The sequence below is a fragment of the Netta rufina genome (assembly GCF_964035555.1).
Source record: "Netta rufina genome assembly, chromosome: 2".
NCBI lineage: Eukaryota > Metazoa > Chordata > Aves > Anseriformes > Anatidae > Netta > Netta rufina.
In genome coordinates, this window is record NC_140124.1 from 106,014,784 (window position 1) to 106,026,045 (window position 11,262).

Genomic DNA, 11,262 nt, shown 5'->3' on the forward strand with positions numbered 1-11,262 from the left:
GTTTCAGTTGAAGGCAAACATTTTTCTTTGTTATGCAGCTTGATACTATTATTGCTGTTATACCTTTAATCCTTTTTGTGTAGCTTTATTCCTTTTTTTACCTCCTTTGTAACGAAGGTGCCTCGTAGTCAGCTCCACCAGCTAATCAAATTGCTTTCTCCTCATTACCCACAGTGAGCTGTTAGAGCCTGAAGCCTAAGCTAACCGGGATATACGGTCACGACTCAAGTTCTGTGGAAGGGCTGAAACCGTGCCAGAATCACCATACACAGATATGTTGTTATTGCTGTCATATCAAGAGCAGGTGATATGCTTTGGAGTCAGGGAGCATTTAATCACATGGATGCCCAATTAGTATACAGCGACAAAACATGGGTTTGTCATTCATGGCCTTCACTGGAGACAACTGATAAATCTTTTAATGTCAATATCCAGTACATCCAATATCAATATCTCCAATCCATTGTTTTAAGACAAATGTTGGGCAACATTAAAGAGGTGAAGGCTGTGAATTATTATTTGTTACATTATTTTTTTTCCCACAACAGAGATATTTCTGAGTCAGAGGACAACACTGCCCACATACATTGAAGCAATGCATAACCCACACACATGGATCCCCTGAGCCCGGCTCAGTTCACAGCAGTGCAACTCTAGAGGATTTCCACTGGAGCCAGCCAAGTTAAAATGCTGTGAAAAATGTCCATAAAGGCAAAATGGTTTCCATTTCACAAGGCCACGTAGGGAAGAAAGGTCTGGAGGTGTAGGCCCATGGGTAAAACTGGTCTAAGGGCCCCAAATGTTATGTGAATCAAAAAGCATCAGAAAACTTACTCTGAGCACCATGTACCACGGGTGGGTGGCTGGCCTCTCTGGCACGCTGCAGCTGGCTGGGAGGGCAGTGTCCTGCTGCAAGGGCGAGAAGAAAAGGGCAGCCCATTACTAAGTGAAACCAACACAGGCAACTTCTAATTCCTCCATGCTTTAATTTAGCTGAGAGAGTAATCAATTGCTGAAATCATTTTGCTATTTTTAAACCTTAGGGAGCAAATGTAAATCTCATTTTAAAGACAGAACCTTAATTATTCTTTCTGAGAGCTAGTCATTTGCCAAAGGAGAAGCAACGAGGCCAGTGCCACATTCCTTACCTCCTTTCTCACATCTGTGAAGGTTTCCGATGCCTCCTGCCGACTCACCGAACGTAAGCCTCCACTGCGTTGGGTTTCCTTTATTGTGGACTGGCTCCTGGCAGGTATTTTGATGCAGCTGGTCACCAGGATTAGAACAGAAGAATCAATGGGTTTCTCATTTGGTTTGTTTTTGTTTTCCTTGGTGCTTTGGGGAAAGCCTGTAATTCTTATAACCACATCCCAACCTCAGTCATCGAGACCTTCTGTACTGTAATCCAAGCTGCCATTACAAGCGTGGCTAGGTATACTTGCAGCAGCTGTCATCTACCTAGAGCCAGATGAAAGGTTTCTGCAGCCTTGGGGCTGCTGAAGCCAGCAGCAGTGAAGCTGCAGCAGCATGGGGTCCCTCACAGCCCCACAGGGAACACTGGGCACCTGCTTGGCCATGGGCTCAACAGCCCTTTCTGTGGCACCTTGCCTGGCTCTGCCAGAATTGTGCCTTGCCCTCATGGAAATAAATCATTTCCTCCACCACAATTAGACTGTCTGTAGTTAAGTCTTCAAAACCTCATGTTGTTCTTTGGTCCTTCAGTCCATTTATTAAATGCACGGCCAGTTTTGCTCATTAAGCTTTGATAGTTCACGTGGGCTGAGAGTTCAGCCCACAGCAGCTCCTGTTATGCACACAGGGCACACCTGCTGCTCCTTCTCTTCAGCTCTGGATTTTTTCCTGAAAAAAAATCACCTTTTTGTGTTTCTTGAAGCTTCTTTGTTGGTCATGGTTTATCTAGAGCCCAAGAGAAGACATTCTGGTGTACATCTGAAAGTTCAGCAGGATCAGTAAGTTAGCAGCTTAAGAAGCTGAAGGCTGGGAAGAAGAAGAGAGACTCACAGCCCCTTTGAAGTTATTTGATACATAATCAGGTACAATCAAATATTTTGATATATCAATTATGAACACAATCTCTCTTGACTTTCCTGACAGTGAAAGATATGAAATCTCTCTCCTGAGAAGGACTTGGTGTAGGAACACAATTTAAGCACTCAGATTTAAATGAGTTAAGTGTATGGTGCGCTGACCCCTTCTCACTCCATTTTTCCACTGCTCACAAGTAGGAAATTCAGATGTATGTTATTTATTTACTTTTTAACCGTGTGGTGTGACCTCTTGCTGCTAATGACAAGAGATTAACCTTTTGAAATGTGAGGATGAAATTACACTCTCTTCATGACTACAGTCATGAGCGAATACATTCACAGATAGCCTTAGAAAGAGCTCTGCACACGTCAGAAACCCAGATCTGAAATGTGTCTATAACAACAACACCAGAACCTTATTAAACAGTTATTTAGCAGGTTCGGGATCACAATCCCAATCCATTCTGCTTTGGCCAGGAACAGAGAACAGTTAGTAAGGTTTTGAACCCAGATCTCCACCCACAGTTTCAGGGGGAGGAAAGGCACCTTGCAGCTGGGTCTTAACTAGTCATGCAGCAACAAGAATTTTGGTTTTCATGGAGAGGTCTAAAACTAAAATGAGCTCTTAAAATGCATCCCCAACACTACTTGGAACTGAGTTTTGGGTGTGTAACACATACTCAAGGCCATGCGTGGCTGTACTATGTTTTGAACACAGCTGCAAGCACTCATGTAGTCATTCCCTTAACAACATCCATCTGAGATATGGAAATATTAAGGTTATTACAAAATAACTACTAGTCACTAAGAAAGAGCACCTTCATCTCACCACATGCTAGGAGAGTTGTGAAATACAGACAGTATCACCTGGAAATTTAGAAAAAAAAAAGAGGGGGTGGGGGAGGTGGGGCAAAGAAAGGCCAAGAGAGACTTTTTTTTTTTTTTTTTTTTTTTTGTAGTGCCATAAAATACAAATAAATGGGAGAAAAGGCAGTTATAACTCCAATGCAGAATTTGAGGAATTCCTTATGGCTCTGCCCTCTGCCAGAGGTGAATGGTCAAGGACACTGCCCTTGTGATTACCATCAACATTTTCGCAGTATTTCACATATGTTTAGGTGGTTGTGTATCTGCAGGGGAGGAATAAAAAGGTATAATGTAATGGCATTATGTAGGTTTATCCCATGCAGAAAATACTTATCTACATTAATCCATCTCCCTTTTGGTTCTGTTGTCTTGTGCAGCAGATGGGATGTCAAATCAAATATTGCAATGCTAGAAAAAGAGGTTTTGCTACCGTTACTGGCACAGTTTTAAGAAAAGTAGAGTAGAGGTCTAGCCCTACATACATACTTCAGAACCAACAGAAATACATACAGTTAAATTCTAGTTGAAAGATGCTTCCAGTGATAAACTAATAATTTTGCTGGCAACACCTAGAGCATATCCTTTTTCATTTGTTCCAGTGGTTCTCTTCCATTTCAGTGTCTGCTTCTTTCTTCCTTTTTATCCGTCCCTCTCCATCCCTTCTAATCCTTTTCCTCCTGTTTCAATGGTTTTCATCCCACCCCAGGCTGCTTACCTCCTAGTTGTACTCCACAGGACCTTCACTTGTAGAATGCTCCATTGGAACTTTCTCACCACTTTTGTCCTCTCTGTATTCCCAGGAAATGCCTCTTACACCATTTTCAGATTTATATTTAATTTATCCCTACCTCATAATCCCTAATCTTTCCTTCCTTGCTGAAATCCCATAACGCATCATGCTCTGACATCCACCAGTGCTCTGGAGGCTCCTGTGAACCCTATTTTGTAGATGCTGGAGGGTGCCTGTGTGCAGCTTGCACGGTGCTCTGCTGACTGGCAAGACACTGCTTTGATGGCTCATCTGGGCACACCAGGAGCTCGGCTCAGCTCAGCTCGTGCTGACAAGGTAGGCATCACCCCCGCTCGATCTGACAGGCTGACAATGCTGGCTTAATACTAATGAGCACAATTTCCCGTTCCAGTATCTCATTAATATCTGATTCTTTAGTCACAATTCTTCTCCCTTTGCTCCCCCAATTCCACTCTCATCTACGTTCAATCTACTGGTGATGTACTCATATCCAGTCTCCATTCTCTCTTTGTTTTCTCCCCAAATGCTCCTCTAATTCTCTTGCCTGGAGCAAGAAGCAAGAGTGGCCAAACACACTGAGCAGTTCAAGTACATATAAATGGTTTCTGAGCTCACAAGCCTTCACTGAAAAAGCCTTTTCCTTTGCAGTATGGAGTTAAATGAGAAAGAAGGGGGCACAATGGGCCACGTGCTGGGGAGAGAGGTCAAGGTGGTAGCTATGACTGAGACGTGCTTTCTGATGAAGAGCTGTCATGGGAGATCAAAGATCAGGCTGACCAGATGTGTCTCATATGCAGAGGAGGAAGACAACAGGCCCAGCTCCCTCTGGTCACCATCACTGAAGCCACTCAAAAAGGAAGAAGGAAAGCACAAGGCAAGGAATGCCCCAGGTGAATCAGGGCAGATATGACCTCCAGAGATGCCTTCCAGCCTCAGCCATTCTGTGCCTCTGTAACTGCAATCTGACCTCTCCAGATATTGGCAGGAACCTGGAGGCAACTCTAGGTTCTACCTGGAGTCTACCACCTGAGTCAAAACCCTCTTGTAAGCCTCAAACATTAAGACTTACTCAAGTTACTTAGAGCTGTGCAATGCATGCAAAAGTTGGTGATATTGCAGAAAACCTGTAACCCTCCTTGTCTTACTGACTTCACTGCATGGTGTTTGCGTTAATGGGGAAAAGAAAGGTTTAACTGGTCTCAATATCTCTCCTCCATCCTCCTTTTAGCTCTATTATCAGCAATATTTTAAGTTTCAGCAGACACCTAAACTTTCTTCATAGGCTCCTAGCACAGCCTAGCACAACTGCAACAATTTCAATCTGTTCTATCCAAACACATTTTATCTTTCAGTATCTTATGACCCAGGAAGACATAAAACTCAATTTACTCATTAACCTTAGCTTCCTGAAGCTGCAATTACCGCCCTGTGGACAGCCAGTAATTGAATTGAGTAAGAGTAGCATGCAAATGCCACCCAGTGCTAGATACTGCTAAGAGATAATCCCGCATGCTTAAGAAAAAGGCATTGGCACACAGACAGCAAGTAAGAAAGCAGCAAAAAGGAACATGCATACAGGAGCACATGCAGAAATTAAAGAAATGCAAATGATCAGGAACACAGTGGCAATAACTACAATATTACATAAGCTTAGGTTTACAGTTTACAGATAATAGCATGCAAATGTTACTTTTGCACTGAAAAGTATGTTCTGGTCAATGGCTTCACCACAGAATCAGATCTTGTTTTCCTCCCTGCCTTCCAGAGTCATAATTCAAGGTGTTTGGTTACATTTTATATAGCCTAGCATAACTTGTTCCAACTGCAGTGAAAGAGATCAAGGCATTACAAATAAGGACTGGAGCTAGCAAAATGAGATTTAGTTTTAAGGACACTTGTCTTTTAACATTGTGTCTTTTTTTTTTTTCATTTTTCCCTCCCATTAAACCCTCAGTGTATTTTTCCCAAGCCTCTGGGCAGCGCTTTTGCATTTTTAAGCTTGATCTAATTTAAGTATAGATGACCCTGGCCTCTTACTGCTACATTACGTATCTCATCACGGTACTTGTGGAAACATCTCAGTATTTGGCTGAGTGCATTTATTACGTGACTTCATATTCTTCTCACGTTCTTCAGCTTGTTTTGTTTATTTTCCTGGTTCCAGCCCCCTTTGTTTCTTTCTCCCTTTGCTCATAGAACATGCTCCAGGAAATACAAAATGCCACTTAAGACCTTTCATCACCAGGGTTCTGATCCCATACAAGACATGCCTATGAGAGTATTTCAATTCAGATTAGGATCATCCCCTCTTACTGCACTAGAGTTCACGTGGTAGAGTTGTTTTGGAGGAAATGGATTTCTTCTACAGGAAACTAAAACAAAAAAAGAAAAAAAAATACAGAGCCAGACCACAGCAAGTGCAAAGTAATCCCTTCCCTAGCAATGTGCTTGGGGCAGAGCCACAGGCACCAAGTCCACATGGATCTGCTCACTTTAGACCTCAATTCTTGTTCAGACTGACATAACAGCCACGGCATATATAAGTATGTACCACTTTCTCCTATTTTAATGTGATGACACCTCTCAAGAACCAACAGAGGATCTAAAACACAATTTTTCCACTGATAGTTTTGTTGTAAATGATGTTGTCTCTTAAATAAGATGTTTGACTTGGGTCAACTTGACTCAGGTTCTCCTCTTATTCTTTTCAAGATCAGAGACGGACACGAATATAACTTCCCAGGACCTCTCAGATCCTCAAGTGTTTTTGAAGAGCAACTGTGAGTGCTAAAGAGACTTACGATTTCCTGAAGCCATCATCTCCCTAAGGTAAGTCACGCATACTTTGTTTTTCTGCTCAGGAGCTTTTCTGTGTAGTTCTTATATTTTGCCTGTTAATATATCATCACATCAGTTTTTGTGACATAAGACTTTTTCTGGGATAGAAAAAAAGGGATGCATGGGATTTTGGATGCTTCTTCTAGGCACTTCTTCCCATAGTTTTTGAGACCACGTTGTTTAGGCTCACAGAGTTCCTGGGTGCTTTTTTCTGCAAGGCATCACAAATGAGGTTTGGCAGGCTTTGGCTGAACTTCTCTCAGCCTGACTGGAAACTTTAGTTTAGCTTGTTTAAATGTCAAAACAGCTTTTCTAGTGATCTGACAGCTACTACCCAATCTGTGCACTTAAGCTTATTTGAAGCATGTGATATACTGATATTTATACAATAAATATCACTAACATCTCTGTGTAGAAATAATTATTTAAGGTTGATATGTAACAATACAGTGAACATTGCAGTTACACAGAGGCAAGGTATGACAGCACAGGCCTCTGAAGTGAAAGCCCTGGATGTGATTTAGACAAACACAGCCCTGGGCAGATGACGGAGGGGGCTCAGGATAATGCTCAGGATGTAAGTATGCACCACTAGTCAATGAAAGAGAAGTACAAAAAAGAAAGACAAAATAAGTTCCAGCAGTAAAGAAGAATCCAACACATGCAAAGTGCACTGTATATTGAAAGACACTTGCAGACCAGTGAAGAAAGGACACGATGTGCCAGTACGTATGAAATGTGAAAACAGCCACCAGTGTAACCTAGGGTGGTAAAGAAGTCACCAACATCACACACCTCCTGTTAAAGAACCGGAGCAAACCCCAGCACTGGTATCACTCTACCGTATGTGTCTGCATGTGCTCATGTGTTTTTGTGCAAATTTAAACTGACTTTTTAAAAGTAGAGATGCATTTTGAATTAGTTATATGATGAGGACAGTGAAATATAGTAACTGGACTAATCACAACATCTGCATTTTATTTAAAAAAAGGTTTCCAATTAGACCAACAATAAATTCTTGGCTTTGCATATAAGGTACGTTCCCCTGTTTGCCAATAACAAGATTCTGAAACTAACAAATTGATTACAATTAAGATTTTTTTTGTTGCTATCTCAAATAATTTGTATGGACACAGAGAATTCACAGGAACCTCTGACGGTGAGTAATTTTGTTATGGATTTGTATCTAGAACAATGTCAGTCATGCAAGATCAGCAAAAGTAAGTTTAAACTTTTAAACATGTCAGCATGGAGATTTGCACTGCTTTTAAAACACTTTCAATCTGCTTTTTAAACTGGCAGAAACAGTGCAACCTGCCTGTGCTTTCCTTTACCTTGCCTGTACTGCCATGCAAATTCCACTGAGTAGAGTTCTCTAAGGCTCACCAGGCTGACGCTGATTTTGGGTGGTTGGTAAATCCTGTAATCAAGGAAGACGTAATAAAATTATATTAGGGATCTATTAATATCTGTGATATTCAGCCATCATAGACCGCATCAAAAGGGAGATCCACTTGATGTAGCCTACCTGGATTTACCAAACCCACTCAGCCGTGTCCCTCCCTGAAGGCTCTTAGATATACTAAGACGCCACAGGATAAAAGAAGCAGTACTCCTTTGAATAGATTCCTGATTAAGTGATAAAAAGTTATTGTGTACTTTGATGCTGAAAACGCATTTTTGAAAGCAATCCTAGCCTTCTTGAAAAAAGAAGGTAAAAAAAATTGTACAGAGGAGAGCTGTAAGGACACTTAAAAGAATGAAATGACTTCAGTAACAGGAACAATTGAAGATGTTATGACTTGTCAAGACTAGAAAAGATATGACTTGATGGAAAAACTTGCTAAGAGATCTGAAAATTACAGGTCACTTAGAAAAGGTAAAAAGGAAACAATTGTTCACTGTTTCTTCCACTAGGAGAAAGATGGGGAATGAAGTGAATTAGAAACCGATAGGTCCAAAATAGAGAGGAGCATTTTTTTTTCCCCTAGTGTATAGTTACACTGTAAAACCACAGTACATTGCAGGTATCAACAACCCACATGGGTCTAAAAAAATTGTAAGCAATTGATCAGACCAGTTCTTGGAAGAAAAATCCATTGTGCTGTTAAGATACTTCTAGTGAGGGACAGCAGAAGTCTAAAGTCAAGTTGTCCTCTGCAGTTGGGAAAAAAACTGTACTTTATTTTAATCTTTGTCTGTTAGAGGATGGCAGTGAGGAAGAAAAACAACAACTTTATGTTTGTCTATAATCATGGGGGGCTGAGTTAAAGCAGTCTGAGCCATCCCTTCCAATTCCCCATTCTTAAAAAAAAAAACAACAAAACTGTACTGGAACAAAGGAAGCCACTCCCTTTTATGTGTAGGTCACCACTCGTTGCAGATGGATGTTTGTCTCCTCTTTCTGGTGGTTATCAGAGCTCTTTGGATTTTGTGCCCCTCCTTACACACCACCAGAAACCCCATCAGCAGCTGCTGCAGCATCTTCCACGGAGGGGTGACTATGTTCAGAAGCTTGTAGTATAAAGTCATGTTATAATTTGGCAGGTAAACAGATTTTTGGTGCCCTACTGCCTTCTTCCCCGCTTTTAATGCAGGCCTGTACAATTCCATAAAGCCTGTGCTCACGTAGCTACTGGGAATTTTCATCGCTGTCCTTGAGAAAGAAAACTGGCTGCTTGAGTACTAGCCAGCTTTCAGAGACCCAGCTAGGGAAGGTGTCTGGAGGATTGTGAGTGCTACAGCACTGAGATACATGTAGTAGATTTTACAGCTCCTGTGTGCAACATTTAGAGAATGTGATAAAGGACTCTGGGTTAAGAGGAGAACAACTATTTTAATCTAAAAGACATCTTCATTTCCTCGTAGGAAAAAAAAATCATAGCCAACACCAAAGAGGAATCCTCATTTTTAAGAGACCAAAATCCTCTTCAGGAAATGCAAAATTAAGATTATAAATAAAGTAAGATCTAAATGTTTCCTATCTGCTAGGATCCACAGGAAGCTTGATTCTTCTGTTAGAGCTGGCACCTACCCAGACCAACAAAAAAATGTGTTTTAATAGAATTGAACCTGTGATCCTCTACAATAGAACAATGTCCTTAAACAAACAAATGGACCTCTGAAATGCCCCTAAAACTCAAAATATGATTTTAAGGAATAACACTCTTCACCAGAAACATTCGTGTATATCGTAGTCAGAGCTGGAAGTAAAAACAATTTATGCAAGAACACCTAATCAAGTTAGTAGCATAAAGAACAGGTTTTAGAGGCAATTCTAAAACAATATATGTGTGTGTGTGTGTGTGTATGTGTGTGTGTTTCTAGTAGGAGTCATAATACAATAGCATAAATCACATTGTGGGGAGGGTGCACGTTTCAATTCATTTATTAGAAAATGAAGGCTCAAGTGAGTATGAAATCTTGATGATTTTTAAGGAAGTTATAGAAGTAGGTACTCAAGAAGTACAACTAAGCAAATTACATCTATCATACAGATCACTAGAAGTTAGGTAAAGTATCCTTTCTATTAAAGATGATGCCTAAGCATACGCAACTTTGAATATAGAAAGAAAATATTCTATTTTTAATCATTCATATAATTCTTTCCTGGTATCAATGCAACACTAATGCATTTCTTTAGCCACATTTTCAGTGCCCTCAGCTATTCACTACTACTGTACTTTTTCATTTGCTGCTTCTGAAAAAGGAGTTTGGGCAACAGACCTTAACTGAGCAGGAAGAAAGCAGCAGCTAACCCTACAGCAGAGGTCTCTGACTTCTTCCTTGGCGGAGCTTCACTGACCCCTAATGGACAACTTCCATCAGTGCGCCTGCCCCTAACAAAAAAACAAAGCTACGCTGCAAAACCACACAGTACTGAAAACATCTTGTTTCAGCCTAATATGAACTCTGCCGCTTTGACATATTTATAGCTCCCATCCAAGACCAGTGTACCTATTAGGATACCACCTTCATGCCCTGGCTATTTGAAATACAAAGAAGAATACGGTTATAGGTGAACAAATCCTACGTTTAATGGGGTCATTCTGACGACTGGTTATGACAAGGCTAATTCGACGTTTTTAAAACGAGAGCACAGTGGTTTTACATCTTCCCACAAAAAAAAAAAAAAAAAAATTAAGGTCTAATCAACACTTTGAATGGATCCATTTATACCATTTTAAAAGGAAGATCTGCAATCAGCACAATCAAGAGCCTTTATGAACAGCAGTAGTAATTTGAAAGAGTGCAAAGATTTCTACCTTCTCTCCCGTAAGTAACTACACCTGCCAATAGTATGGCAATGAGCAGTTTTCATGACATGAATAGGATTCTCTGCTTCAGTACAACTACTACTATTTGTAAAGAATAAAAAGCAAACACAAGAAGGGAGAAGTTCACGCTGGTTGGAGCAATCCCTTTCTTTCATTCACCAACAGCAAAGATGAACTTGTGTGAATGAGTTCTCAGTAGAGGAAAGCAACCAAGCTGGACATGGTCCGCACTCCCTATTCCTCTTCAGGCAAAAGTTTCTGTTCATGTGCTTTCTTCACTAGCTTCATTGCTCTACTCCCCTTTTCCTATCTACCTTCCCACCTCAGAAATGGAGCTGCTATAAATCTCCCCACTTCACTGAGATTTTGACACACCGAGGGGTAAAGGCATCGAAGAAGAGGGTCACAAAGCTCCATTTAGACAACTTACAACAGTAGTCCATAAGATAACTATTGGCTTCCAAGGCTAACTGGATTAATA